General features: G+C 41.0%; 1 protein-coding gene across 2 annotated transcripts in view; it reads left to right on the forward strand.

Annotated features, from left to right (window-relative positions):
• The window catches only part of LOC146752416 (cytosolic carboxypeptidase 4-like), a 356,854-nt gene that overhangs the window by 240,869 nt on the left and 102,295 nt on the right, over nt 1-13,690 (forward strand). The window lies entirely within an intron of this gene.

Here is a 13,690-nt window from a genome sequence, read left to right on the forward strand (position 1 = left end):
CTGTTCCTCATGCCTGAAACCATTCTTACAAGCTTGTTCGTGGTTTTTAATGTTTATGGGGAACAATGAAAAAAAGAGAACTAAAATATAGAGACATTCCTTTTGTATAGCTGTGCTCACTTGTACATATGAACACATAAATGAAGCAATTAACATGTATCCTAAATGGTTTCAGTACTGGGGACAGCCATCCGAGAAATCGTTGGTGTCTCATTAGAGAGAGCTACTGAAGCCTGGCCAGGTGGATGAATTTGAGATATAAATCAGATTTTCCAATTCTGAATTAGAGCTGGAGGAGTTTTTGCATGAAAGTAACTTCAGGGAAGGAAAATATTGAACTCTGACTTGTCCCAGACACTGAAAATAAGTTGGTCATACCAACTCCATGAGCACTTTCTCTCATTTGTGTGGTTTTCCATTACCTTTTTCTTTGGTTGGTTTCATGTTAGTGAGCATTCATTTCATTTTTCCTGATGTTGTGTGGGCGATGAACCTTTACCAATATAGCAGCTCTCTAATGACAAATACTTTTAAAGAAGTTAAGAATTAAAGAAAAATCCCTTACCTTGTACAGCTCCCATGCCATTCCATATCTGTTTGTGGTGGTCAAAAGCAAAGCGCTCTGTCCCTTCAAGGTTCTGTGTCATCTGGGGATGGGATGTCACTGCTGAAGGCAGTGTGATGGTTACTTGTTCATTTTCACTCCAGTGGGTGGAATTGCAGATTTATGGAGTTCTGATGGGTTAGGTGCAATTAGTTGGCATTTGTAGTACAAGTAAACATTACATTGTTTGCTCCTGTCTAAAGATTTGCCATATTACAGGAGCTTTTTGCAAAAGATCAGGAAAAGGGAGATGTGGGGACCAAGGGGCTTGGCTTGTAAGTGTATTCTATTTTATGATAAATAATTCATTGAAAAGGATTGTGCAGCTTATTGATTCTGATTCAGAAAATTAATATTTTGCTTCTGGGTTTCTTTGAGTCTCGCCAAGAGAACTGCATAATTTGATTTTAGAGGGAATAAGAGGCCTAAAGCAACCAAAGGAAGAATGCAGAATAAAGAGAGCACACTGCTATGGGCAGGAGAGCAGCTGTATCCAGGCCTCTCCCCCAGCTCAGACTTTGAAATAAAATAATGCATAGACTATGAAATAAAAAACTGATTATCCATCAGAACTGGAGGTTGCAGTGTGGGGTTCCACTCGGTCTAATCTTACTCTGTAAAGATGAAATCCAGTCTTTCTCCATTTAGGTAGCACAGGGAGCTCAGCAGAGTCTTTCTGCTTACTGGTGGTGTGTCACTACATCAATGGTAATTATAGTCTACTTTTGCCAAGACTAGAGCTGTCTTTCATGGTTTAAGGAGCAGGAAGTGTTTATAGCTTAGAACCAGTGCTGTTGTCTTCTGTAGTTACCACAAAAAACACTTGAACACTTTCTGTGCTTTCCTCTTGTGAGGATGGAAATAACCCAAATTATTTTTGTACCTTTGCCAAAGCAGAGTTGAACTCGGGGCCTGCAGGTGCTACACAGGAGCGACCTAAATGGTTACACTGTGGGATGTCTTTCTTGTGTGCTTTACACTGTGAGCAGAGGTGGTTTAAACACCTTGCAGGCAATCCCTTTTCCAGACCTCTGTACTGTGTAATGAATAGTGGGTGTTTAAGTGGGAGCCAATGGGTCTGACTGCAGCTTAAGTTTGTTTTTGGTAGAGCATGTTGCAGAAGACTGTCTTGACTGACTTTCTCACCTAGAGAAAGATACACATATGGATGTTTCCTATCAGAGCAGGATTAACAGTGTCAGAAGAAAACGATGACTGTCACTCGACCTTGATGAAAATACGATCTTTATTTAGTTGATAAGGTTCTATTTTGCAGAAAACATGCTGAAATTGCTCTGACCACTCAAGCTGTGATCAGTGAGATTAATTGCACAGTGCTTATGTTCAATACATCTATCTAATTTTCTAAATGTGCATTTCTGAGTGCCCGTCTCTATAGTACTCCGGGTGACAGGTCAAGCCATGGAAAGAGAAGTTAATCCAGTACTGGACAGATCTGACTTCCAGGTGATATGTCTCATGGCAAAGGTACATAGATCACAAGCCAGAGGTCTTTTATGTTACGAAACTCCTACGGTTCATGTTCTGCGTTTGTGTCTTTTTTTTGTCATGGTGTCTGGTGTGCGTGGCATTGACTTGGCATCTCAGCATCTCCCTCCAACAGCGAACATTTTCACCTGTCAACGTTTATAACTGGATGTGTCTTTTAATTTTCCTCTTAGAGCTCTCTCTGCTCAGGGCATTTTGCAGCCTTACTTTTCCGCTACTGCTGTGAGGAGGATGAAGGAGCAGGCTGGACACTGGCTACTTCTCTAGAATAAACTATTTGCTCTGTCAGAGTCAGTGAGCGGTAGATCGAAGCAAGGTAATAGCTACTGGGGAAATGACTGGTCTAATGGAGGCATCTTGTGTGAATGGGGGATTTCTCCCACCTGATTTCATATTGTTCAGTGTACAGTCTCCAGTGAGCCGAAGAAAGGTGTGCTAAACCTTTAGTGGTCCTAACAAAATGTATTTTGGAACACAGGCAAGAATTCCTTCTTGACCTCAGTCTAGCACATACAGTATATGAAGTCATTCAGGAGCATTAACTGTGTAGTAAGTTCCCAGCAGAGGCAGGGTAACAAAGTAGCTATATCTGAAAATAAGCAAAAAGGGAGTTGAATTTTTGTCTCTGGGGCTACATTACTAATAGAACAGTAGAGTATTTCCCCCAGAACTTGGAAATCCTTGGAGAACATGAAATTCACATAACAACTCTTCATCTCTGGTTCTCTAAGGGCAGCTGTCTTAAAGACCAACAGGTAACTACTGAGATTATTGCCATGAGATGCAGTGAGATCATAGGATTCTGGATTACCTGAAAGTGCTTGACTGTGTGGAAATAGTTTAACTCTGAAATCTCTACAGTACACTGCAAGTTCCTTACTCAGATATTCTCTCTCCACAAAAACCTCCTATTTACTTCCTACTCAATGCTCTACTCAATGCTGTACCTTTCTAAAACTGGGGAAAGTCTAGTAAGGGGACTTTTGTTTTAGCTCTGTTTAAATGGTATGTAAATGATGTGCTAGCAGAGTCCTGGAACCAGTACTCCAAAGGTTGTTGGTACCTAATATATTGCTTCCCATGATTATTAGTTGAAGACAAAAACAAGTGATTCTTTAAATGTTTCCAAAAAGAATATCATCCAGAGAACATCCTGCAAACTTCAGAAGCATAGATGCATCTGGGGATGGAACAAACTCTTGATCATCCTAATACAATTCTCATAACTGCCTGTCTAGTGGTTAAATTGTTCAAGGTATCAGCCAGCTTTTAGTTAGCATCCTGTGCCCCTGGGGCATTTCTCCTTAACTCTCACACTTGTTTAGGTGCCGTCACCCTCATATTGCACAAGACCTACTAAAGAACTTAGTAGTTTGTGGGTTTTTCTTTTCAGAAACTTTTTATAGGTGTTTTTCTGCATCAAAAGGCTATTCCTCTACCAGCAGGCCAGTTTTAAGGACCATTCTGCCAAGTCAAATGTCAAATATGTGGAGGGTTAACTGCATTTTGCAGCCATCTTCTGAAAAACAAGGTAATGTATCAGTTGATTGTAGAGGCATTTTACTCTCTTATCTCACAAAGATACAGTGCTGTAGATGTTGGCTTCACAACTCTGCTTTTGCTCAAGAAGAGCCACTAATTCTTGTATTTCCAGCCATGTCTTGCAGTCAGTTCAGGCATTCAGAAGCTGTCTTCTGGGAAAACAAAATGACAGCATGTACTTCAGACATCATGTTTTTTGATAATAAGTTTCATGCCTCATTTGCTATGAAACAATTGGGTTTTAAGTCAGTGCTGCCCAGGTAACTTCACATTTTTCATGACCACAAAGAGGATGAGAAGTGACTGCTCACTAAGAGCAGGTTTCAGAAAGCATTACCTTGTTAAGGGTGTTTTCCCCTTTTTCCTCATGTTTTGAACGGATGGCACTTCTGTTCATTCTCTTTTTGCATTTGTGCCTTTGAGTGTTTTGCAAACACTGCAGCAGTTGTAGCCCTTTGTTTGGGAGGTGTTTCTTACATACTGAGGCAGACCCTTGCAAAGTCATTAAGTGTTTTCTGCTGACTCAGATATTATTCATCTCTTGTGTTTCTTTATCATTTCTTATGTGTCTTGAACAGAGATAAATTTCTCTCCTCCCCAGATGGTAAATATACCTTACTGTGATATTAATCAGAAGCAGAATGTTTAATCACTACCATGGCCCTTTGTCCAGGTGCAATCTATTCATCTTCCATACAGTGAGCAGTTAAAATGGTCAGTGAGTGGATGGCAAATCCAATAATATACAAGAAGGATTTGTAGATCATTTGGAACTGTGCTTGCTCTTCTCCTATACTTCATTGATGCACCATCACAATCCTAGATAGTATTGAACTGTTGGATTTCCCATCTCTTCTCTGTAATGCATCCTCGCCTGATTATGGCTGTGCAAGCAATTCTGCTCATCTTTTAAGCTATGTGGCCAAAATGCCATTCAGATCAAAATAGAGTGAAGCAGACCCAAAGGTGGGAAGTTCAAAGAGCAAAAGAACAAAGAAGGAACGAGGCGTGTTGGTTTCAATTCATGCATCTTTAACACATATTTAAACAGCAGAATTACGACATGATAGTTCTGTGCAGTGATGGCAAATGGCTCCCTTGCTTCCTGGTTTGTGTCTTCCTCTGCTTACAGGTGAATGTGGGTTTCATTTGTTGTTACAGTTTTTTGTTTGTTCGTTTAAATTATATGAACTGGAACTAATTTTGGCTGAAGTGTTTGAGTGCAAGACAGTGCTTCACCCTCCCAAATGCCCCATCTCCTCATGGTTCCAACAGGCTGAGTACCTGATCCACTGGGGCAGTCTGTACGGTTGGACTCTGGGGAGTCGTCTGACACATGCATGGAGATGAAAGGGCTCTTTCATCATTTTGTGAATCTAATTCCCTGGAAAACATCAGCAGGAATCATCTGGTAGTTTTGATTCAGATTTCTGTTTGACTGAACGTTCATTTTTCTTTAAGTAAAGATTTGGAACATTTTTAACCTTGATCATCTGTAGACATTAAATATCTTGGGGCAGCTTTCAGAAGGAGAGGTTATTTATTGATTCCATTTTTTAGCTTGGTCACAGGTTATGTAGCTGTTAGAGGAATTTGAAGTTTCTACTGCTTTGTGAACATCTATGAATGTGATATTCCTGTGTTTGGATGCCTGAGCAAAAAGGGCATGGTGATGGTGATAGCTTATTAGGTAAATCCAAGTTTCGTGTTTGCCATACTGTGTCATGTTAGTGGTGTAGAACATGGAGCAAAAGGAGCTGCTAATGTATTTCATATAACTCTTCAAGGGCACCGCCTAACTTTTAACAGTAAAGGAGTGTGTCAGCTATGAGAGCAGCTGCAGAGTTCTGGGGTAGACTCACATTACTGTAAGGAGTCAGAATCAGTTTATGACTACCAGGAGGTATTGCTTAAATACATATATACTCTACAGTGCTCTTTCATACAGATGCTGCAAAAGGGGAGTATCTTCTTTCTGTCCAGGGTCTGACGTAAAACCTTGATGTGCCTGCTCATGAGAGGAAACACCTCCAACTTTGGATTTAGATCTATTACTGGATTCAGATTTTACTCTCAGTACATATATATTGATAATTGTGTTTTGTAAATAAGAACATGAACTTTCTTCCATCCCTCCCTCCCTTCATCCTTCTCATCCAGCACTCTTCAGCGTCTCTCCTTTGTTAGTGTGAGAATACAAGCCCAATGAATTCTGTGGAGGTTCAGCCGAGCAATGCAGTCTATAATTAATGTATTTGGTATTCAGAAGGCTTTTATGTAGCTGTGCACAGGTTAGCCACTGTAATTCAGCAACTTTTCATTAACACTTTCTGGAGCTGTCCCTGTTTTCTTCCTATTGATTTTTATTATTATTATGAAATAACCTTGGGAGCCACACAGATCTTGTTGACTGTTACCAAATACCAGTCCAAGCCTATCTCAGGCTGGGAACAATTATTCATGCTTACTTCAGAGGTAATTCATTTATCATTTAATAGCTAATAATAGCAATTTAAACAGCAGTAGGAAGGGATGAGATGAAAAGAGCAAATGGCAGAAAAAGGAATCACAGAAGGACTGCATGCTATCATATCGAAGGTTATTCAAATTACTGTACACGTACAGATCTGACTGGAGTACCGATAATGAACTTGTATATATCCAGCAGAACAAATGGGCTCTGCATTGCCCTTTCTGTGAGGCACATTGCTACTGCCTGGTATTAGACATTTTCGTATTGATTAGGAGCATCTGTATTTCTGTGGTACAGTCCTTTTCCCTTAAAATCGTACTTGAAATGTGGAAGTCATTGGGTCCCTTCACATGCTGGGATAAAAATTTACTTCTAAAGCAATCAACATTAATTTATGAAGTTATGAAATATCTCCCAAAAGACTGGATTATGAGGGATATGCACTTCCGTCTGAGGTGATCTTTATAGACCAGGATAGTGCTGACACTGGAACGGGATAGAGTCTTTCCTAGAAGTCACAAAGGATAATGAGAGGATTGATATGTTTAGACTTACAGTCATTTTGAATGCAGCCAGATGCGACAATTTTGGGTTGACCATGGATCAGGTGTTTAAGAGGCAGTGTTAGGACACTCCATATAACATTATTGCAGAGCTAGGTGGTGAAGGCTTTACCACACATCAGTCCTGCACAGCATTGATGGCGGCAGGGTTACGTGTGCTGCTACTGTTTAAAACATTAGTGTTTAAAATGGATGTCTTCTGTCGTGGGCAAAATATGATAGAAGGAGCTGCATCCTCAGTGAAACCATCAGTGGGATCCACGTTTTCCTCAGGTCAGAATTTTATATGTATTTAAGTTTCTCAGGCAATAAGAGCAAAGGAAAGCATTGTGGTTCTGATACAGTGATGCTCATCAGCACACTGTGTCCCCATCTCTCTGTTCTTTCTCTGCAGAGGGAACACATGAGATTTGTGCTTTCGAGGCAAACAGCTTATTGCAGGTTTTGGTCTGATGCCCAGCCTGCAAATGAGAGTCTGACCAGGCCACTTGTACTGTGGTGACAGTATACAGCTGCTATCTAGGAGCATATCAAAAATCTTAGCAAGACAAATGAGAGACTGAACAGTTATAGGGATAGAAAAAGACAGATAAATTCATAATTAAAGCTGTCGAGTTGCAGTAAAAGGAACATTTAACTTGGAACGAAAGTGGGTGGGCGAACAAAGTGTCGTATTTGGAGGTGAAAGTTGGCACTTGAACAGCATTTTTAAAGTACTCCAAAGCCACCTCCACTGACATCTCAGCTCTATTGTATATTCTGTCAGAGGCTCTGGCTGTGCAGTGTATTGTGGCTGTGACTCATGCGCAGCCCCTGCTGCTTGCTGCCATATGAGATATTAGAGAGACAGACATGGCAGGAGTATTGTGTGAGACTGAGGTAAATACGTGCAGGTTGGTGTTTTTAGACCCAGCACACACATGTACATGGACATACATGCATAGAGGCATAAACATGTAAGCCAGCTGCTGTAGCCTGTGGCGATTCATTATATCGTCTCAGAAACAGTGGGGGTTTATTAAGATGTATAAGCTAAATGAGATATTAGCAGGAAGAATTTGTGAGAATTTGGCTGGAGCTGGGCCTGCAAAGATGTGATGATAAGATCATGTGATGTTAATACTTCATACGGATCTTCACAGAGGGTTGGAACTTGATGATCCTTGAGGTCCCTTTCAACCTGAGTATGGTTCTGTGAATACTTAACATCTGAAGAACACACACACACAAAAATAAAGCCTAAAATCTCAAATCCAATTCCCATGAATACTGGGGGAGTTCACTCACAAGATGAAGACCTGTGCCATTTTGGCCACAGCCAGTCTGTAGATAACAGTAGTTCAGGCTGAGCAAAGACAACATGCCAAGCACTGGCCACCACCAGAGCAGGAAGGAGAAGCAGGGTCTGTACACTGTAAGAGGATAGAAGAAAAAACAGCTGTTTCCAGCTATTAGAGCGTGTTCTTTCCATGTTTCTCCCCTGATGCAGTCGGAGTCCCTTGCTGAATATGTCTCTCAATCCTGCATCCATTTCTTCTTGGTAAAACTTGTGTTTTTCGGATGGATGTGAAGCTAATTTCTGGAAGGATGAGTTTCATTTTTAAAGTAACAGAAGCAGGCTTTGTGTGGTTACGCTTTCAAGTACATCCTTAACCATTTAAAAGCGCATTACCAGCAGTGTTATTTATGGTATCTTATTACCTGTTAAACTATAATGGCTTCCTATTAAGCATTAACAATTAGTTACTACCTTAAATCCCTCTTTCAAAAAAGAGTTAGAGGAATTGGAGCTTGGAGGGAGAGTAAGCAATGGAAGAAACTAAATTCAAGAAGAGCTATCAGGGCAGTATCATTAGAAATAAGGAATAAAGGGAGGAATAGAAAGCATCTATTCCTGTCTATTCTGTCTATTCCTGTGTAATCTGTTTGTTCTGTCTGGGCTGCTCAACAAGTTTTTACATTACACTGTGTACTTCAGAATTGTTTCTGAAGATGCCATTCTACAGTATCTTCCATAAAGCATCAGCATCTCATTAAAAGATAAAAGTCCAAGGTATTCAAATAGCAAGCAAACTCCCAGTATCAAACAACAAAACAGTGTTTGATCTCCTTTGAACTGCAGGGGGCAGCCAAGAATTTGGGTATTGCTACCTGGATTTGTCTTGTCAGGCTTTCCATCGCATTAATACTTATTTTTCATTGTAACACACAACCTGTATTTTCATCTGTGAAGATGTGAATCATGAGACAGGATCCATTGTACGATGTTCAGCCAGTCAGGAGTCCTTCCTGACAGTGCCCAGCATTAGAGATTTCAGAGAGATGCAAGAAATTGCCATCGTGGACAATTACAAACTATTCCCACCATATGGGGGAATGCCTTTCTATCTTCAGACAGTTATTTATTTATACTTGGAAATGTGAGAAATTATAGCCTTTCCAAGTAATTATAATAACAATAATCCTTTCTAATGAAATGTTCCAATGTTCTTATTTTCTGTACGAGTGGTTAATGCTTTTTGAGTCTATCAGTTGAGTTTCATAGATCAGCTGTGTGTTGCTCAGAAAATGTTTCCTCTCTTCAGCTGCGCTTTCACCTTTGCAAATGCATTTTTGTCCTCTGCTGTAAGAGAGAATAACTGGGAGTGCCCAAATTGCCAGTTATTTTGTAAACAATGATTGTCTCTCTTGTGCATCTGGTCACGAAAGACACTCATATTTTTTAGCCTTCCCATTGCTCTAATGACTTTAATCACCTTCTCTGGAACCGTCCTTATTTATCTACTCAGACATACAATCTGATTTTCGGGTGGTCCAGTATGGACTCAGTAATCTCTATGGGTCCCTTCCAAATTGGGTTGTTCTGTGATTCTATGTGTTATCCTTTAACATGTAGGAAGACAGGAATTCAGGATGGCTTCGATAGAGAAAGCAGAGCATTTCTTAAAATAAGTTTTGTAATATTTTCCATCCTGTTGTCTGTAGGCCTTGCAGTTTATTGTTTTCAGGAAGGATGGAGGTTCCTGGATTAATCAGCCTTATCATCACCTGATTTGATGAATGTGTTGGAGAAACCATTTTATCTTTAAGTAATAATCTTGGAAGATTGCTGGCCACAAAGAGGGGTTGTGAAGGAAACCAGAGTCTCTCAGGTGGGAATGCATGCCCGTAAGAAATGATGTCACTTTTTATATTTAGATCTTTTAGATTTCAGCATTATGTCTGACTTGAAGACGGTTCTCACCTAATTAGTCCAGAAAGGATGAAATGGAAAAGAGAGAGTTGAGTGGATGAGGATGTCATGCTGGCAGCTTGTGGGCAGCACAGGAGCAGTGAATAAGATAGAGGGTCCCCATAAGAAGCTGGGACCTAAGATCCCTCCCTGCTTTCATGGAAGTGAAAAACTGCCTTAATTTCAAGAATTTTCTGTATATACATATATATATATATTATTTTTTCATGGAGATACAAAGAATGGATTAGGCTGAAAAATTAGTTGGGTCCTTTGACAATATGTCTGAGATGTCTTTGCCATTTTCAAGGAGCAGATTGGAGACATAAGATGCAGAAGCAAAGCTTGTGTTCACTTTTCTCTCTCTCTCTCTTTAAAATCATACCCAGGTTCTTTTTGTGCAAATGTACTACTCAGGATCAAAGCCTCTGCTCCAAGTGGAGGAAGTCCCTGGAGAGCAAGGCCTGAAAGCTAAGCCTCTAATACTGCTGCTGCTGGCCATACACCAGGTACTGCTTGGGAAATCTAGTCATGCATGACCCAGCACCTGGAGATAGAGAGAAACTGGGAGCAGTGTACTCAGCATCCCTGCATAACTTCTGATCTTTGTTCTCTTTGCTAGCTCATGTCCTTCTTTTGGTCGTGGTCCATCAGGAGTTTATTCCCAGCAGTGTCAGATATCTGAAAGACTCTTCTGTAATGCAGCATCCACTGATTCCTTAGGCTTCTCAGAAGTGTAGTTTCTGTCATATGGACTGGGGTTTATCAGAAAGTGGATAATGGATAGGCTCACTACAGGTCTCTGCTTATTTTGGTGTATTTTTCCTCATTTCTGGCATTTCCATCTCCTTACTGAGTGGCTCTAAGTTAACGGCTGTTGGGGAAGGATCAATAGAAAGATGCTCTCTGCAACATCTGAGATTATTTCCCCTGCAGGTATGACAGGAACAGCCTTGCAAGCAGGATACTTCTTTGCCTTGTGGTGCTTTCCTGCCTCTCTTGTGAGGTGCTGGGTTTGCATGCTAAGAAAGCCACAGTTAGCACAGCTTAAACAAGATGACTCTCAAGAAGCAGTGTCCTTGATCCCTCATTAAAAATGTCCTTGACACGTTGTGCCATCAGAAGGAAGGTTTGCGATGCTGATCACCGGCAGCGTTTCTTCTCCTATGGATGTTATACAGCCTCAGAACATTTTGTTTAATTCATGGGAGAAGGAAGCTCTTTGGGTTTTGCTTCTCTTTACTTTTCTTTTTCTTTTTTTAATGCTTCCCTGAAGGCTGCATGAGAGCTATGGGGGTAGGAACGCAATTGCGGGAAGGTAACCTTTCCCATCCCTCAGCCTCTCAAGAGATGCATGCAACAGCAAGATACATGTAAATCCATCAGAGCTGATAGTGTGGTTTAATGCTAACAGATGTAAAGCATTAAAGGAAATAAACAGCCTGGCCCTGAATGGGATCCAGAGGTATAAAGCTGCAGCCTTGTGCTCACTCCCCGTGTTATTCCAGGTAGTTATTAGTCGTTTAGCTTAACTAAGAAAATGTCAGCCTTACTGCTGCTTTCTGTCATGTCTGTACGCTGCTAACAGTAATGCAGGTTGATTTTGGTTTGTTGTTCTTTTATTAGTTTAAACAGCAGATTATGTTCGTTTTTCAGCAAAGAGGACTTCATTCTAAGACTTAGATGCTGAAAGAGTAACTGTTACCTCAGCAGACAGGTAAACAGGCCAAATTTCCTTCTATTTCCCAAGAGTGCTGGAGGCAGAGGTAGACAGAGAAGTCTGTGCATTCTCCAGTTAAGATCTTCTCTTCCACACCAGTAAAATATCTTTGGAAATATATGAGGGAGCCTTGGAACTTCAGGAATAACAAAACCCAGATCCCTGCTATGTTTCCCTCAACAGATTTTATCTTCTTGGTGTTTGGGCTTGGCTATTTATCTGATCCTTTACATCCGAATGACATTCCTATGCAGTGTGTAGCCTTGCTGTTCTTTCCTCTCTGTTAGATGTGTGGTTGATGTAACTGGGCAGAATTTTCAATTAATCGACAGCCTTTATTCCACCTTTTCTTACAGTAGTGGCATGATGTGCCTGCAGAATTTCCCTACTTCCTTCCACCTTACGTTGCTAGAAATCACTTGGCTCAGAAAATAAAAGCATGGAGCCATTTACCCTTGTTTAGTCCCCTACTGATGGGTCAGAAGTGGAGATTAATAGGGTAGGAAGTGTGTTTCTACTCTGCAGTCAGTAAAGGAAATTCACTGGAACTAAATTAATCATGAAACGGACACAAAGAGGAGAATAGATTAGCAGGGAATTAACTCATTAATTAGATTCATGCCGAAGTTCAGAAGAGGCTTTCCTTCAAGATAACAGCCGAGTTCAAAGATCAGCAAGGGCTGATCATGAGAGGCAGGCACACCGTTTTCCTTCTGAACTCTGTCAGGCTTTACCTTAGCCCAACATCTGGCTGGTTATTATAGGATATCAGACATATGGCTGGCAGGAATTCAGCAGCTGGCAAAGCCTAACCACTTAGTGCCCAGCGATGGAGGCTATTATCAGCCCTTTCAGCTCCCTGGGCTCTGGATCCTGGTGTTGGCGTGAATGCAGGAGCTCTCTCTGTTGTGCCACTTGGCTATTTTTAGAGCTCCATCACAAGTCCTTGTGTGAGCAGCAACAGCTTGTTGGAGAATGGGTTTATTTCCAGCGTTAGGGTGAGCAGAAACCAATACAAGCTTAAGATAGGTAAAGTGCTAAAGCACTTCATTGTGGTAGGGTAGAATAGGTAAATCATTGCATGTTTCTAAGGAGATGGGGTTTGGTTGCCGTCTTCTTACTGTTCTAATGGGACACTTCTCTACAGGGAAACTTATGAGAGAAGCAAAGAACTGTCTCTGCAGTTACTTCTGTGCTGCACAAAGCCCCTGCCAGCTCCCTTCAGGCTCTGTATGACCCCTTGCTGCTCACATGCCAGAAGGCCCCATTACTGAGTAGTGCATTGTAATAAATGCCACGCTGTTGCACGATGGAGCTGGTGAGAAGCATGGAGAGACTGATTTCTAACACACTCTTAATGAACTAACAAACCAGTGCTAAACACCGAGAGCAGATCCATGTGAGAAGGGCCCCCTGCCTTCTGACTTAAGCTTTCCCTCCCTTTGCTTTTGCTGCCTCACAGCATGGATGCAATCAAACCATATTCAGGAACATCTGAGCTGTGTATTTGCCACTTAGGACTTTCTGGGTAGTGAAGTTTCCACATTGTTTATTTAGAGTTAAGTGTTCTGCTGGGTCTCTTATCACTTTCAGTAAATAACAACTGTCCTCTAAATTCTTCAGGCTGATTACTGAGACTGACAATCTGTGTGTTTTGAGTTGCTGAGCTGTATTAATCTCTAATATACCCTGGTCTGTGGATGGAAAGGGTAATGTATTGAGGATGTCACAAGAGGTATAAGCCAAAGGACTTGGTCTTCTTGGGAATGTGAAGTGCTTTGGTTGTGACATGAATAAATCTCCCAGCAGTAGCAGTGCTATTTCTGTTGGGAATAAAGATGTAAGAGGAGTCTGTCTTTTAATCCAACTTGTTAGAGATTTTATAGCACCAGAGCTAATTCATTTCTAGAAAAGAGATTGCAGACGTTATTTTTACCTGCCTGTAGTTTGCCCTGATATAGTTTATTCCACTTGCTTAATGGTGGAGTTGATAAGAATCCCAACCCCAAAAGAAAAATCGTACTGCAATTATAAGTTAAATAAGGTA

Source organism: Coturnix japonica, unplaced genomic scaffold, assembly GCF_054131305.1.
Source record: "Coturnix japonica strain WE unplaced genomic scaffold, WE-NBRP24 Scf045, whole genome shotgun sequence".
NCBI lineage: Eukaryota > Metazoa > Chordata > Aves > Galliformes > Phasianidae > Coturnix > Coturnix japonica.